We start from the raw sequence: 18,319 nt of genomic DNA, 5'->3' as shown, positions 1-18,319 counted from the left end.
TCAGTACTAAAGGAATGCTACACCGTCAGAGGATCAGTACTAAAGGAATGCTACACCTTCAGAGGGCAGTACTAAAGGAATGCTACACCTTCAGAGGGTCAGTACTAAAGGAGTACTACACCTTCAGAGGGTCAGTACTAAAGGAATGCTGCACTTTCAGAGGGTCAGTACTAAAGGAATGCTACACCTTCAGAGGATCAGTACTAAAGGAATGGTACACCATCAGAGGATCAGTACTAAAGGAATGGTACACCATCAGAGGGTCAGTACTAAAGGAATGCTGCACTTTCAGAGGGTCAGTACTAAAGGAATGCTACACCTTCAGAGGATCAGTACTAAAGGAATGGTACACCATCAGAGGATCAGTACTAAAGGAATGCTGCACCATCATAGGGTCAGAACTAAAGGAGTTCTGCACCGTCAGAGGGTAAGAACATAGAACATACAATGCAGACGGAGGTCATTCAGCCCATCGAGTTTGCACCGACCCACTAAAGCCCTCACTTCCACCCTATCCCCGTAACCCAATAACCCCTCCTAACCTTTTTGGACACTAAGGGCAATTTAACATGGTCAATCCACCTAACTGGCACGTCTTTGGACTGTGGGAAGAAACCGGAGCGCCCGGAAGAAACCCACGCCCACACGGGGAGAATGTGCAGACTCCGCACAGACAGTGACCCAAGCCGGAATCGAACCTGGGGCCCTGGAGCTGTGAAACCACAGTACTAACCACTGTGCGGCCCCATAGGAATGCCTGATCTTCAGAGGGTCAGTACGAAAGGAATGCTACACTTTCAGAGGGTCAGTACTAAAGGAGTACTACACCTTCAGAGGGTCAGTACTAAAGGAATGCTGCACTTTCAGAGGGTCAGTACTAAAGGAATGCTACACCTTCAGAGGGTCAGTACTAAAGGAATGCTACACCTTCAGAGGATCAGTACGAAAGGAATGCTACACTGTCAGAGGGTCAGTACTGAGGGAGTGCTACACTGTCAGAGGGTCAGTACTGAGGGAGTGCTGCACTGTCAGAGGGTCGGTACTGAGAGTGCCGCACTTTCAGAGGATCAGTACTAAAGGAATGCTGCACTTTCAGAGGGTCAGTACTAAAGGAGTACTACACCTTCAGAGGGTCAGTACTAAAGGAATGCTACACCGTCAGACGGTCAGTACTAAAGGAATGCTACACCTTCAGAGGGTCAGTACTAAAGGAGTGGTACACCTTCAGAGGATCAGTACTAAAGGAGTGGTACACCTTCAGAGGGTCAGTACTAAATGAGTGCTACACCTTCAGAGGGTCAGTACTAAAGGAGTGCTACACCTTCAGAGGGTCAGTACTAAAGGAGTGGTACACCTTCAGAGGGTCAGTACTAAAGGAGTGGTACACCTTCAGAGGATCAGTACTAAAGGAATGCTGCACTTTCAGAGGGTCAGTACTAAAGGAGTACTACACCTTCAGAGGGTCAGTACTAAAGGAATGCTACACCGTCAGACGGTCAGTACTAAAGGAATGCTACACCTTCAGAGGGTCAGTACTAAAGGAGTGGTACACCTTCAGAGGATCAGTACTAAAGGAATGCTGCACTTTCAGAGGGTCAGTACTAAAGGAATGCTACACTTTCAGAGGGTCAGTACTAAAGGAGTACTACACCTTCAGAGGGTCAGTACTAAAGGAATGCTGCACTTTCAGAGGGTCAGTACTAAAGGAATGCTACACCTTCAGAGGGTCAGTACTAAAGGAATGCTACACCTTCAGAGGATCAGTACTAAAGGAATGCTACACCTTCAGAGGATCAGTACTAAAGGAATGCTACACCTTCAGAGGGTCAGTACTAAAGGAATGCTACACCTTCAGAGGGTCAGTACTAAAGGAATGCTACACCTTCAGAGGATCAGTACTAAAGGAATGCTACACCTTCAGAGGGTCAGTACTAAAGGAATGCTACACCTTCAGAGGGTCAGTACTAAAGGAATGCTGCAGTTTCAGAGGGTCAGTACTAAAGGAATGCTACACCTTAAGAGGGTCAGTAGTAAAGGAATGCTACACCTTCAGAGGATCAGTACTAAAGGAGTACTGCACCGTCAGAGGGTCAGTACTGAAGGGATGCTACACCTTCAGAGGGTCAGTACTAAAGGTGTGGTACACCATCAGAGGGTCAGTACTAAAGGAATGCTACACCGTCAGAGGGTCAGTACTAAAGGAATGCTACACCTTCAGAGGGTCAGTACTAAAGGAGTGGTACACCTTCAGAGGATCAGTACTAAAGGAATGCTGCACTTTCAGAGGGTCAGTACTAAAGGAATGCTACACTTTCAGAGGGTCAGTACTAAAGGAGTACTACACCTTCAGAGGGTCAGTACTAAAGGAATGCTGCACTTTCAGAGGGTCAGTACTAAAGGAATGCTACACCTTCAGAGGGTCAGTACTAAAGGAATGCTACACCTTCAGAGGATCAGTACTAAAGGAATGCTACACCTTCAGAGGATCAGTACTAAAGGAATGCTACACCTTCAGAGGGTCAGTACTAAAGGAATGCTACACCTTCAGAGGGTCAGTACTAAAGGAATGCTACACCGTCAGACGGTCAGTACTAAAGGAATGCTACACCTTCAGAGGGTCAGTACTAAAGGAATGCTGCATCTTCAGAGGGTCAGTACTAAAGGAATGGTACACCGTTAGAGAGTCAGTACTAAAGGAATGCTACACTTTCAGAGGGTCAGTACTAAAGGAGTACTACACCTTCAGAGGGTCAGTACTAAAGGAATGCTGCACTTTCAGAGGGTCAGTACTAAAGGAATGCTACACCTTCAGAGGGTCAGTACTAAAGGAATGCTACACCTTCAGAGGATCAGTACTAAAGGAATGCTACACCTTCAGAGGATCAGTACTAAAGGAATGCTACACCTTCAGAGGGTCAGTACTAAAGGAATGCTACACCTTCAGAGGATCAGTACTAAAGGAATGCTACACCTTCAGAGGGTCAGTACTAAAGGAATGCTCCACCTTCAGAGGGTCAGTACTAAAGGAATGCTGCAGTTTCAGAGGGTCAGTACTAAAGGAATGCTACACCTTAAGAGGGTCAGTAGTAAAGGAATGCTACACCTTCAGAGGATCAGTACTAAAGGAGTACTGCACCGTCAGAGGGTCAGTACTGAAGGGATGCTACACCTTCAGAGGGTCAGTACTAAAGGTGTGGTACACCATCAGAGGGTCAGTACTAAAGGAATGCTACACTGTCAGAGGGTCAGTACTAAAGGAATGCTACACCTTCAGAGGGTCAGTTCTAAAGGAATGCTACACCTTCAGAGGATCAGTACTAAAGGAATGCTACACCTTCAGAGGATCAGTACTAAAGGAATGCTACACCTTCAGAGGGTCAGTACTAAAGGAATGCTGCACTTTCAGAGGGTCAGTACTAAAGGAATGCTTCACCTTCAGAGGGTCAGTACTAAAGGAATGCTACACCTTCAGAGGATCAGTACTAAAGGAATGCTACACCTTCAGAGGGTCAGTACTAAAGGAATGCTGCACTTTCAGAGGGTCAGTTCTAAAGGAATGCTACACCTTAAGAGGGTCAGTACTAAAGGAATGCTACACCTTCAGAGGATCAGTACTAAAGGAGTACTGCACCGTCAGAGGGTCAGTACTGAAGGGATGCTACACATTCAGAGGGTCAGCACTAAAGGTGTGGTACACCATCAGAGGGTCAGTACTAAAGGAATGCTACACCTTCAGAGGGTCAGTACTAAAGGTGTGGTACACCTTCAGAGGGTCAGTACTAAAGGAATGCTACACTGTCAGAGGGTCAGTACTAAAGGAATGCTACACCTTCAGAGGGTCAGTTCTAAAGGAATGCTACACCTTCAGAGGATCAGTACTAAAGGAATGCTACACCTTCAGAGGATCAGTACTAGAGGAATGCTACACCTTCAGAGGGTCAGTACTAAAGGAATGCTGCACTTTCAGAGGGTCAGTACTAAAGGAATGCTTCACCTTCAGAGGGTCAGTACTAAAGGAATGCTACACCTTCAGAGGATCAGTACTAAAGGAATGCTACACCTTCAGAGGGTCAGTACTAAAGGAATGCTGCACTTTCAGAGGGTCAGTACTAAAGGAATGCTACACCTTAAGAGGGTCAGTACTAAAGGAATGCTACACCTTCAGAGGATCAGTACTAAAGGAGTACTGCACCGTCAGAGGGTCAGTACTGAAGGGATGCTACACCTTCAGAGGGTCAGCACTAAAGGTGTGGTACACCATCAGAGGGCCAGTACTAAAGGAATGCTACACCTTCAGAGGGTAAGTACTAAAGGAATGCTACACCTTCAGAGGGTCAGTACTAAAGGAATGCTGCAGTTTCAGAGGGTCAGTACTAAAGGAATGCTACACCTTAAGAGGGTCAGTAGTAAAGGAATGCTACACCTTCAGAGGATCAGTACTAAAGGAGTACTGCACCGTCAGAGGGTCAGTACTGAAGGGATGCTACACCTTCAGAGGGTCAGTACTAAAGGTGTGGTACACCATCAGAGGGTCAGTACTAAAGGAATGCTACACTGTCAGAGGGTCAGTACTAAAGGAATGCTACACCTTCAGAGGGTCAGTTCTAAAGGAATGCTACACCTTCAGAGGATCAGTACTAAAGGAATGCTACACCTTCAGAGGATCAGTACTAAAGGAATGCTACACCTTCAGAGGGTCAGTACTAAAGGAATGCTGCACTTTCAGAGGGTCAGTACTAAAGGAATGCTTCACCTTCAGAGGGTCAGTACTAAAGGAATGCTACACCTTCAGAGGATCAGTACTAAAGGAATGCTACACCTTCAGAGGGTCAGTACTAAAGGAATGCTGCACTTTCAGAGGGTCAGTACTAAAGGAATGCTACACCTTAAGTGGGTCAGTACTAAAGGAATGCTACACCTTCAGAGGATCAGTACTAAAGGAGTACTGCACCGTCAGAGGGTCAGTACTGAAGGGATGCTACACCTTCAGAGGGTCAGCACTAAAGGTGTGGTACACCATCAGAGGGTCAGTACTAAAGGAATGCTACACCTTCAGAGGGTCAGTACTAAAGGTGTGGTACACCTTCAGAGGGTCAGTACTAAAGGAATGCTACACTGTCAGAGGGTCAGTACTAAAGGAATGCTACACCTTCAGAGGGTCAGTACTAAAGGAATGCTACACCTTCAGAGGATCAGTACTAAAGGAATGCTACACCTTCAGAGGATCAGTACTAAAGGAATGCTACACCTTCAGAGGGTCAGTACTAAAGGAATGCTACACCGTCAGAGGATCAGTACTAAAGGAATGCTACACCTTCAGAGGGCAGTACTAAAGGAATGCTACACCTTCAGAGGGTCAGTACTAAAGGAGTACTACACCTTCAGAGGGTCAGTACTAAAGGAATGCTGCACTTTCAGAGGGTCAGTACTAAAGGAATGCTACACCTTCAGAGGATCAGTACTAAAGGAATGGTACACCATCAGAGGATCAGTACTAAAGGAATGGTACACCATCAGAGGGTCAGTACTAAAGGAATGCTGCACTTTCAGAGGGTCAGTACTAAAGGAATGCTACACCTTCAGAGGATCAGTACTAAAGGAATGGTACACCATCAGAGGATCAGTACTAAAGGAATGCTGCACCATCATAGGGTCAGAACTAAAGGAGTTCTGCACCGTCAGAGGGTAAGAACATAGAACATACAATGCAGACGGAGGTCATTCAGCCCATCGAGTTTGCACCGACCCACTAAAGCCCTCACTTCCACCCTATCCCCGTAACCCAATAACCCCTCCTAACCTTTTTGGACACTAAGGGCAATTTAACATGGTCAATCCACCTAACTGGCACGTCTTTGGACTGTGGGAAGAAACCGGAGCGCCCGGAAGAAACCCACGCCCACACGGGGAGAATGTGCAGACTCCGCACAGACAGTGACCCAAGCCGGAATCGAACCTGGGGCCCTGGAGCTGTGAAACCACAGTACTAACCACTGTGCGGCCCCATAGGAATGCCAGATCTTCAGAGGGTCAGTACGAAAGGAATGCTACACTGTCAGAGGGTCAGTACTGAGGGAGTGCTACACTGTCAGAGGGTCAGTACTGAGGGAGTGCTGCACTGTCAGAGGGTCGGTACTGAGAGTGCCGCACTTTCAGAGGATCAGTACTAAAGGAATGCTGCACTTTCAGAGGGTCAGTACTAAAGGAGTACTACACCTTCAGAGGGTCAGTACTAAAGGAATGCTACACCGTCAGACGGTCAGTACTAAAGGAATGCTACACCTTCAGAGGGTCAGTACTAAAGGAGTGGTACACCTTCAGAGGATCAGTACTAAAGGAGTGGTACACCTTCAGAGGGTCAGTACTAAATGAGTGCTACACCTTCAGAGGGTCAGTACTAAAGGAGTGCTACACCTTCAGAGGGTCAGTACTAAAGGAGTGGTACACCTTCAGAGGGTCAGTACTAAAGGAGTGGTACACCTTCAGAGGATCAGTACTAAAGGAATGCTGCACTTTCAGAGGGTCAGTACTAAAGGAGTACTACACCTTCAGAGGGTCAGTACTAAAGGAATGCTACACCGTCAGACGGTCAGTACTAAAGGAATGCTACACCTTCAGAGGGTCAGTACTAAAGGAGTGGTACACCTTCAGAGGATCAGTACTAAAGGAATGCTGCACTTTCAGAGGGTCAGTACTAAAGGAATGCTACACTTTCAGAGGGTCAGTACTAAAGGAGTACTACACCTTCAGAGGGTCAGTACTAAAGGAATGCTGCACTTTCAGAGGGTCAGTACTAAAGGAATGCTACACCTTCAGAGGGTCAGTACTAAAGGAATGCTACACCTTCAGAGGATCAGTACTAAAGGAATGCTACACCTTCAGAGGATCAGTACTAAAGGAATGCTACACCTTCAGAGGGTCAGTACTAAAGGAATGCTACACCTTCAGAGGGTCAGTACTAAAGGAATGCTACACCGTCAGACGGTCAGTACTAAAGGAATGCTACACCTTCAGAGGGTCAGTACTAAAGGAATGCTGCATCTTCAGAGGGTCAGTACTAAAGGAATGGTACACCGTTAGAGAGTCAGTACTAAAGGAATGCTACACTTTCAGAGGGTCAGTACTAAAGGAGTACTACACCTTCAGAGGGTCAGTACTAAAGGAATGCTGCACTTTCAGAGGGTCAGTACTAAAGGAATGCTACACCTTCAGAGGGTCAGTACTAAAGGAATGCTACACCTTCAGAGGATCAGTACTAAAGGAATGCTACACCTTCAGAGGATCAGTACTAAAGGAATGCTACACCTTCAGAGGGTCAGTACTAAAGGAATGCTACACCTTCAGAGGATCAGTACTAAAGGAATGCTACACCTTCAGAGGGTCAGTACTAAAGGAATGCTACACCTTCAGAGGGTCAGTACTAAAGGAATGCTGCAGTTTCAGAGGGTCAGTACTAAAGGAATGCTACACCTTAAGAGGGTCAGTAGTAAAGGAATGCTACACCTTCAGAGGATCAGTACTAAAGGAGTACTGCACCGTCAGAGGGTCAGTACTGAAGGGATGCTACACCTTCAGAGGGTCAGTACTAAAGGTGTGGTACACCATCAGAGGGTCAGTACTAAAGGAATGCTACACTGTCAGAGGGTCAGTACTAAAGGAATGCTACACCTTCAGAGGGTCAGTTCTAAAGGAATGCTACACCTTCAGAGGATCAGTACTAAAGGAATGCTACACCTTCAGAGGATCAGTACTAAAGGAATGCTACACCTTCAGAGGGTCAGTACTAAAGGAATGCTGCACTTTCAGAGGGTCAGTACTAAAGGAATGCTTCACCTTCAGAGGGTCAGTACTAAAGGAATGCTACACCTTCAGAGGATCAGTACTAAAGGAATGCTACACCTTCAGAGGGTCAGTACTAAAGGAATGCTGCACTTTCAGAGGGTCAGTACTAAAGGAATGCTACACCTTAAGAGGGTCAGTACTAAAGGAATGCTACACCTTCAGAGGATCAGTACTAAAGGAGTACTGCACCGTCAGAGGGTCAGTACTGAAGGGATGCTACACATTCAGAGGGTCAGCACTAAAGGTGTGGTACACCATCAGAGGGTCAGTACTAAAGGAATGCTACACCTTCAGAGGGTCAGTACTAAAGGTGTGGTACACCTTCAGAGGGTCAGTACTAAAGGAATGCTACACTGTCAGAGGGTCAGTACTAAAGGAATGCTACACCTTCAGAGGGTCAGTTCTAAAGGAATGCTACACCTTCAGAGGATCAGTACTAAAGGAATGCTACACCTTCAGAGGATCAGTACTAGAGGAATGCTACACCTTCAGAGGGTCAGTACTAAAGGAATGCTGCACTTTCAGAGGGTCAGTACTAAAGGAATGCTTCACCTTCAGAGGGTCAGTACTAAAGGAATGCTACACCTTCAGAGGATCAGTACTAAAGGAATGCTACACCTTCAGAGGGTCAGTACTAAAGGAATGCTGCACTTTCAGAGGGTCAGTACTAAAGGAATGCTACACCTTAAGAGGGTCAGTACTAAAGGAATGCTACACCTTCAGAGGATCAGTACTAAAGGAGTACTGCACCGTCAGAGGGTCAGTACTGAAGGGATGCTACACCTTCAGAGGGTCAGCACTAAAGGTGTGGTACACCATCAGAGGGTCAGTACTAAAGGAATGCTACACCTTCAGAGGGTAAGTACTAAAGGAATGCTACACCTTCAGAGGGTCAGTACTAAAGGAATGCTGCAGTTTCAGAGGGTCAGTACTAAAGGAATGCTACACCTTAAGAGGGTCAGTAGTAAAGGAATGCTACACCTTCAGAGGATCAGTACTAAAGGAGTACTGCACCGTCAGAGGGTCAGTACTGAAGGGATGCTACACCTTCAGAGGGTCAGTACTAAAGGTGTGGTACACCATCAGAGGGTCAGTACTAAAGGAATGCTACACTGTCAGAGGGTCAGTACTAAAGGAATGCTACACCTTCAGAGGGTCAGTTCTAAAGGAATGCTACACCTTCAGAGGATCAGTACTAAAGGAATGCTACACCTTCAGAGGATCAGTACTAAAGGAATGCTACACCTTCAGAGGGTCAGTACTAAAGGAATGCTGCACTTTCAGAGGGTCAGTACTAAAGGAATGCTTCACCTTCAGAGGGTCAGTACTAAAGGAATGCTACACCTTCAGAGGATCAGTACTAAAGGAATGCTACACCTTCAGAGGGTCAGTACTAAAGGAATGCTGCACTTTCAGAGGGTCAGTACTAAAGGAATGCTACACCTTAAGTGGGTCAGTACTAAAGGAATGCTACACCTTCAGAGGATCAGTACTAAAGGAGTACTGCACCGTCAGAGGGTCAGTACTGAAGGGATGCTACACCTTCAGAGGGTCAGCACTAAAGGTGTGGTACACCATCAGAGGGTCAGTACTAAAGGAATGCTACACCTTCAGAGGGTCAGTACTAAAGGTGTGGTACACCTTCAGAGGGTCAGTACTAAAGGAATGCTACACTGTCAGAGGGTCAGTACTAAAGGAATGCTACACCTTCCGAGGGTCAGTACTAAAGGAATGCTACACCTTCAGAGGATCAGTACTAAAGGAATGCTACACCTTCAGAGGATCAGTACTAAAGGAATGCTACACCTTCAGAGGGTCAGTACTAAAGGAATGCTACACCGTCAGAGGATCAGTACTAAAGGAATGCTACACCTTCAGAGGGCAGTACTAAAGGAATGCTACACCTTCAGAGGGTCAGTACTAAAGGAGTACTACACCTTCAGAGGGTCAGTACTAAAGGAATGCTGCACTTTCAGAGGGTCAGTACTAAAGGAATGCTACACCTTCAGAGGATCAGTACTAAAGGAATGGTACACCATCAGAGGATCAGTACTAAAGGAATGGTACACCATCAGAGGGTCAGTACTAAAGGAATGCTGCACTTTCAGAGGGTCAGTACTAAAGGAATGCTACACCTTCAGAGGATCAGTACTAAAGGAATGGTACACCATCAGAGGATCAGTACTAAAGGAATGCTGCACCATCATAGGGTCAGAACTAAAGGAGTTCTGCACCGTCAGAGGGTAAGAACATAGAACATACAATGCAGACGGAGGTCATTCAGCCCATCGAGTTTGCACCGACCCACTAAAGCCCTCACTTCCACCCTATCCCCGTAACCCAATAACCCCTCCTAACCTTTTTGGACACTAAGGGCAATTTAACATGGTCAATCCACCTAACTGGCACGTCTTTGGACTGTGGGAAGAAACCGGAGCGCCCGGAAGAAACCCACGCCCACACGGGGAGAATGTGCAGACTCCGCACAGACAGTGACCCAAGCCGGAATCGAACCTGGGGCCCTGGAGCTGTGAAACCACAGTACTAACCACTGTGCGGCCCCATAGGAATGCCTGATCTTCAGAGGGTCAGTACGAAAGGAATGCTACACTTTCAGAGGGTCAGTACTAAAGGAGTACTACACCTTCAGAGGGTCAGTACTAAAGGAATGCTGCACTTTCAGAGGGTCAGTACTAAAGGAATGCTACACCTTCAGAGGGTCAGTACTAAAGGAATGCTACACCTTCAGAGGATCAGTACGAAAGGAATGCTACACTGTCAGAGGGTCAGTACTGAGGGAGTGCTACACTGTCAGAGGGTCAGTACTGAGGGAGTGCTGCACTGTCAGAGGGTCGGTACTGAGAGTGCCGCACTTTCAGAGGATCAGTACTAAAGGAATGCTGCACTTTCAGAGGGTCAGTACTAAAGGAGTACTACACCTTCAGAGGGTCAGTACTAAAGGAATGCTACACCGTCAGACGGTCAGTACTAAAGGAATGCTACACCTTCAGAGGGTCAGTACTAAAGGAGTGGTACACCTTCAGAGGATCAGTACTAAAGGAGTGGTACACCTTCAGAGGGTCAGTACTAAATGAGTGCTACACCTTCAGAGGGTCAGTACTAAAGGAGTGCTACACCTTCAGAGGGTCAGTACTAAAGGAGTGGTACACCTTCAGAGGGTCAGTACTAAAGGAGTGGTACACCTTCAGAGGATCAGTACTAAAGGAATGCTGCACTTTCAGAGGGTCAGTACTAAAGGAGTACTACACCTTCAGAGGGTCAGTACTAAAGGAATGCTACACCGTCAGACGGTCAGTACTAAAGGAATGCTACACCTTCAGAGGGTCAGTACTAAAGGAGTGGTACACCTTCAGAGGATCAGTACTAAAGGAATGCTGCACTTTCAGAGGGTCAGTACTAAAGGAATGCTACACTTTCAGAGGGTCAGTACTAAAGGAGTACTACACCTTCAGAGGGTCAGTACTAAAGGAATGCTGCACTTTCAGAGGGTCAGTACTAAAGGAATGCTACACCTTCAGAGGGTCAGTACTAAAGGAATGCTACACCTTCAGAGGATCAGTACTAAAGGAATGCTACACCTTCAGAGGATCAGTACTAAAGGAATGCTACACCTTCAGAGGGTCAGTACTAAAGGAATGCTACACCTTCAGAGGGTCAGTACTAAAGGAATGCTACACCTTCAGAGGATCAGTACTAAAGGAATGCTACACCTTCAGAGGGTCAGTACTAAAGGAATGCTACACCTTCAGAGGGTCAGTACTAAAGGAATGCTGCAGTTTCAGAGGGTCAGTACTAAAGGAATGCTACACCTTAAGAGGGTCAGTAGTAAAGGAATGCTACACCTTCAGAGGATCAGTACTAAAGGAGTACTGCACCGTCAGAGGGTCAGTACTGAAGGGATGCTACACCTTCAGAGGGTCAGTACTAAAGGTGTGGTACACCATCAGAGGGTCAGTACTAAAGGAATGCTACACCGTCAGAGGGTCAGTACTAAAGGAATGCTACACCTTCAGAGGGTCAGTACTAAAGGAGTGGTACACCTTCAGAGGATCAGTACTAAAGGAATGCTGCACTTTCAGAGGGTCAGTACTAAAGGAATGCTACACTTTCAGAGGGTCAGTACTAAAGGAGTACTACACCTTCAGAGGGTCAGTACTAAAGGAATGCTGCACTTTCAGAGGGTCAGTACTAAAGGAATGCTACACCTTCAGAGGGTCAGTACTAAAGGAATGCTACACCTTCAGAGGATCAGTACTAAAGGAATGCTACACCTTCAGAGGATCAGTACTAAAGGAATGCTACACCTTCAGAGGGTCAGTACTAAAGGAATGCTACACCTTCAGAGGGTCAGTACTAAAGGAATGCTACACCGTCAGACGGTCAGTACTAAAGGAATGCTACACCTTCAGAGGGTCAGTACTAAAGGAATGCTGCATCTTCAGAGGGTCAGTACTAAAGGAATGGTACACCGTTAGAGAGTCAGTACTAAAGGAATGCTACACTTTCAGAGGGTCAGTACTAAAGGAGTACTACACCTTCAGAGGGTCAGTACTAAAGGAATGCTGCACTTTCAGAGGGTCAGTACTAAAGGAATGCTACACCTTCAGAGGGTCAGTACTAAAGGAATGCTACACCTTCAGAGGATCAGTACTAAAGGAATGCTACACCTTCAGAGGATCAGTACTAAAGGAATGCTACACCTTCAGAGGGTCAGTACTAAAGGAATGCTACACCTTCAGAGGATCAGTACTAAAGGAATGCTACACCTTCAGAGGGTCAGTACTAAAGGAATGCTACACCTTCAGAGGGTCAGTACTAAAGGAATGCTGCAGTTTCAGAGGGTCAGTACTAAAGGAATGCTACACCTTAAGAGGGTCAGTAGTAAAGGAATGCTACACCTTCAGAGGATCAGTACTAAAGGAGTACTGCACCGTCAGAGGGTCAGTACTGAAGGGATGCTACACCTTCAGAGGGTCAGTACTAAAGGTGTGGTACACCATCAGAGGGTCAGTACTAAAGGAATGCTACACTGTCAGAGGGTCAGTACTAAAGGAATGCTACACCTTCAGAGGGTCAGTTCTAAAGGAATGCTACACCTTCAGAGGATCAGTACTAAAGGAATGCTACACCTTCAGAGGATCAGTACTAAAGGAATGCTACACCTTCAGAGGGTCAGTACTAAAGGAATGCTGCACTTTCAGAGGGTCAGTACTAAAGGAATGCTTCACCTTCAGAGGGTCAGTACTAAAGGAATGCTACACCTTCAGAGGATCAGTACTAAAGGAATGCTACACCTTCAGAGGGTCAGTACTAAAGGAATGCTGCACTTTCAGAGGGTCAGTTCTAAAGGAATGCTACACCTTAAGAGGGTCAGTACTAAAGGAATGCTACACCTTCAGAGGATCAGTACTAAAGGAGTACTGCACCGTCAGAGGGTCAGTACTGAAGGGATGCTACACATTCAGAGGGTCAGCACTAAAGGTGTGGTACACCATCAGAGGGTCAGTACTAAAGGAATGCTACACCTTCAGAGGGTCAGTACTAAAGGTGTGGTACACCTTCAGAGGGTCAGTACTAAAGGAATGCTACACTGTCAGAGGGTCAGTACTAAAGGAATGCTACACCTTCAGAGGGTCAGTTCTAAAGGAATGCTACACCTTCAGAGGATCAGTCCTAAAGGAATGCTACACCTTCAGAGGATCAGTACTAGAGGAATGCTACACCTTCAGAGGGTCAGTACTAAAGGAATGCTGCACTTTCAGAGGGTCAGTACTAAAGGAATGCTTCACCTTCAGAGGGTCAGTACTAAAGGAATGCTACACCTTCAGAGGATCAGTACTAAAGGAATGCTACACCTTCAGAGGGTCAGTACTAAAGGAATGCTGCACTTTCAGAGGGTCAGTACTAAAGGAATGCTACACCTTAAGAGGGTCAGTACTAAAGGAATGCTACACCTTCAGAGGATCAGTACTAAAGGAGTACTGCACCGTCAGAGGGTCAGTACTGAAGGGATGCTACACCTTCAGAGGGTCAGCACTAAAGGTGTGGTACACCATCAGAGGGTCAGTACTAAAGGAATGCTACACCTTCAGAGGGTAAGTACTAAAGGAATGCTACACCTTCAGAGGGTCAGTACTAAAGGAATGCTGCAGTTTCAGAGGGTCAGTACTAAAGGAATGCTACACCTTAAGAGGGTCAGTAGTAAAGGAATGCTACACCTTCAGAGGATCAGTACTAAAGGAGTACTGCACCGTCAGAGGGTCAGTACTGAAGGGATGCTACACCTTCAGAGGGTCAGTACTAAAGGTGTGGTACACCATCAGAGGGTCAGTACTAAAGGAATGCTACACTGTCAGAGGGTCAGTACTAAAGGAATGCTACACCTTCAGAGGGTCAGTTCTAAAGGAATGCTGCACCTTCAGAGGATCAGTACTAAAGGAATGCTACACCTTCAGAGGATCAGTACTAAAGGAATGCTACACCTTCAGAGGGTCAGTACTAAAGGAATGCTGCACTTTCAGAGGGTCAGTACTAAAGGAATGCTTCACCTTCAGAGGGTCAGTACTAAAGGTGTGGTACACCTTCAGAGGGTCAGTACTAAAGGAATGCTACACTGTCAGAGGGTCAGTACTAAAGGAATGCTACACCTTCAGAGGGTCAGTTCTAAAGGAATGCTACACCTTCAGAGGATCAGTCCTAAAGGAATGCTACACCTTCAGAGGATCAGTACTAGAGGAATGCTACACCTTCAGAGGGTCAGTACTAAAGGAATGCTGCACTTTCAGAGGGTCAGTACTAAAGGAATGCTTCACCTTCAGAGGGTCAGTACTAAAGGAATGCTACACCTTCAGAGGATCAGTACTAAAGGAATGCTACACCTTCAGAGGGTCAGTACTAAAGGAATGCTGCACTTTCAGAGGGTCAGTACTAAAGGAATGCTACACCTTAAGAGGGTCAGTACTAAAGGAATGCTACACCTTCAGAGGATCAGTACTAAAGGAGTACTGCACCGTCAGAGGGTCAGTACTGAAGGGATGCTACACCTTCAGAGGGTCAGCACTAAAGGTGTGGTACACCATCAGAGGGTCAGTACTAAAGGAATGCTACACCTTCAGAGGGTAAGTACTAAAGGAATGCTACACCTTCAGAGGGTCAGTACTAAAGGAATGCTGCAGTTTCAGAGGGTCAGTACTAAAGGAATGCTACACCTTAAGAGGGTCAGTAGTAAAGGAATGCTACACCTTCAGAGGATCAGTACTAAAGGAGTACTGCACCGTCAGAGGGTCAGTACTGAAGGGATGCTACACCTTCAGAGGGTCAGTACTAAAGGTGTGGTACACCATCAGAGGGTCAGTACTAAAGGAATGCTACACTGTCAGAGGGTCAGTACTAAAGGAATGCTACACCTTCAGAGGGTCAGTTCTAAAGGAATGCTGCACCTTCAGAGGATCAGTACTAAAGGAATGCTACACCTTCAGAGGATCAGTACTAAAGGAATGCTACACCTTCAGAGGGTCAGTACTAAAGGAATGCTGCACTTTCAGAGGGTCAGTACTAAAGGAATGCTTCACCTTCAGAGGGTCAGTACTAAAGGAATGCTACACCTTCAGAGGATCAGTACTAAAGGAATGCTACACCTTCAGAGGGTCAGTACTAAAGGAATGCTGCACTTTCAGAGGGTCAGTACTAAAGGAATGCTACACCTTAAGTGGGTCAGTACTAAAGGAATGCTACACCTTCAGAGGATCAGTACTAAAGGAGTACTGCACCGTCAGAGGGTCAGTACTGAAGGGATGCTACACCTTCAGAGGGTCAGCACTAAAGGTGTGGTACACCATCAGAGGGTCAGTACTAAAGGAATGCTACACCTTCAGAGGGTCAGTACTAAAGGTGTGGTACACCTTCAGAGGGTCAGTACTAAAGGAATGCTACACTGTCAGAGGGTCAGTACTAAAGGAATGCTACACCTTCAGAGGGTCAGTACTAAAGGAATGCTACACCTTCAGAGGATCAGTACTAAAGGAATGCTACACCTTCAGAGGATCAGTACTAAAGGAATGCTACACCTTCAGAGGGTCAGTACTAAAGGAATGCTACACCGTCAGAGGATCAGTACTAAAGGAATGCTACACCTTCAGAGGGCAGTACTAAAGGAATGCTACACCTTCAGAGGGTCAGTACTAAAGGAGTACTACACCTTCAGAGGGTCAGTACTAAAGGAATGCTGCACTTTCAGAGGGTCAGTACTAAAGGAATGCTACACCTTCAGAGGATCAGTACTAAAGGAATGGTACACCATCAGAGGATCAGTACTAAAGGAATGGTACACCATCAGAGGGTCAGTACTAAAGGAATGCTGCACTTTCAGAGGGTCAGTACTAAAGGAATGCTACACCTTCAGAGGATCAGTACTAAAGGAATGGTACACCATCAGAGGATCAGTACTAAAGGAATGCTGCACCATCATAGGGTCAGAACTAAAGGAGTTCTGCACCGTCAGAGGGTAAGAACATAGAACATACAATGCAGACGGAGGTCATTCAGCCCATCGAGTTTGCACCGACCCACTAAAGCCCTCACTTCCACCCTATCCCCGTAACCCAATAACCCCTCCTAACCTTTTTGGACACTAAGGGCAATTTAACATGGTCAATCCACCTAACTGGCACGTCTTTGGACTGTGGGAAGAAACCGGAGCGCCCGGAAGAAACCCACGCCCACACGGGGAGAATGTGCAGACTCCGCACAGACAGTGACCCAAGCCGGAATCGAACCTGGGGCCCTGGAGCTGTGAAACCACAGTACTAACCACTGTGCGGCCCCATAGGAATGCCAGATCTTCAGAGGGTCAGTACGAAAGGAATGCTACACTGTCAGAGGGTCAGTACTGAGGGAGTGCTACACTGTCAGAGGGTCAGTACTGAGGGAGTGCTGCACTGTCAGAGGGTCGGTACTGAGAGTGCCGCACTTTCAGAGGATCAGTACTAAAGGAATGCTGCACTTTCAGAGGGTCAGTACTAAAGGAGTACTACACCTTCAGAGGGTCAGTACTAAAGGAATGCTACACCGTCAGACGGTCAGTACTAAAGGAATGCTACACCTTCAGAGGGTCAGTACTAAAGGAGTGGTACACCTTCAGAGGATCAGTACTAAAGGAGTGGTACACCTTCAGAGGGTCAGTACTAAATGAGTGCTACACCTTCAGAGGGTCAGTACTAAAGGAGTGCTACACCTTCAGAGGGTCAGTACTAAAGGAGTGGTACACCTTCAGAGGGTCAGTACTAAAGGAGTGGTACACCTTCAGAGGATCAGTACTAAAGGAATGCTGCACTTTCAGAGGGTCAGTACTAAAGGAGTACTACACCTTCAGAGGGTCAGTACTAAAGGAATGCTACACCGTCAGACGGTCAGTACTAAAGGAATGCTACACCTTCAGAGGGTCAGTACTAAAGGAGTGGTACACCTTCAGAGGATCAGTACTAAAGGAATGCTGCACTTTCAGAGGGTCAGTACTAAAGGAATGCTACACTTTCAGAGGGTCAGTACTAAAGGAGTACTACACCTTCAGAGGGTCAGTACTAAAGGAATGCTGCACTTTCAGAGGGTCAGTACTAAAGGAATGCTACACCTTCAGAGGGTCAGTACTAAAGGAATGCTACACCTTCAGAGGATCAGTACTAAAGGAATGCTACACCTTCAGAGGATCAGTACTAAAGGAATGCTACACCTTCAGAGGGTCAGTACTAAAGGAATGCTACACCTTCAGAGGGTCAGTACTAAAGGAATGCTACACCGTCAGACGGTCAGTACTAAAGGAATGCTACACCTTCAGAGGGTCAGTACTAAAGGAATGCTGCATCTTCAGAGGGTCAGTACTAAAGGAATGGTACACCGTTAGAGAGTCAGTACTAAAGGAATGCTACACTTTCAGAGGGTCAGTACTAAAGGAGTACTACACCTTCAGAGGGTCAGTACTAAAGGAATGCTGCACTTTCAGAGGGTCAGTACTAAAGGAATGCTACACCTTCAGAGGGTCAGTACTAAAGGAATGCTACACCTTCAGAGGATCAGTACTAAAGGAATGCTACACCTTCAGAGGATCAGTACTAAAGGAATGCTACACCTTCAGAGGGTCAGTACTAAAGGAATGCTACACCTTCAGAGGATCAGTACTAAAGGAATGCTACACCTTCAGAGGGTCAGTACTAAAGGAATGCTACACCTTCAGAGGGTCAGTACTAAAGGAATGCTGCAGTTTCAGAGGGTCAGTACTAAAGGAATGCTACACCTTAAGAGGGTCAGTAGTAAAGGAATGCTACACCTTCAGAGGATCAGTACTAAAGGAGTACTGCACCGTCAGAGGGTCAGTACTGAAGGGATGCTACACCTTCAGAGGGTCAGTACTAAAGGTGTGGTACACCATCAGAGGGTCAGTACTAAAGGAATGCTACACTGT

This window comes from Scyliorhinus torazame, chromosome 6, assembly GCF_047496885.1.
Source record: "Scyliorhinus torazame isolate Kashiwa2021f chromosome 6, sScyTor2.1, whole genome shotgun sequence".
In the NCBI taxonomy this organism is placed as follows: Eukaryota; Metazoa; Chordata; class Chondrichthyes; order Carcharhiniformes; family Scyliorhinidae; genus Scyliorhinus; species Scyliorhinus torazame.
Note: the sequence above shows the minus strand (reverse complement) of the source record.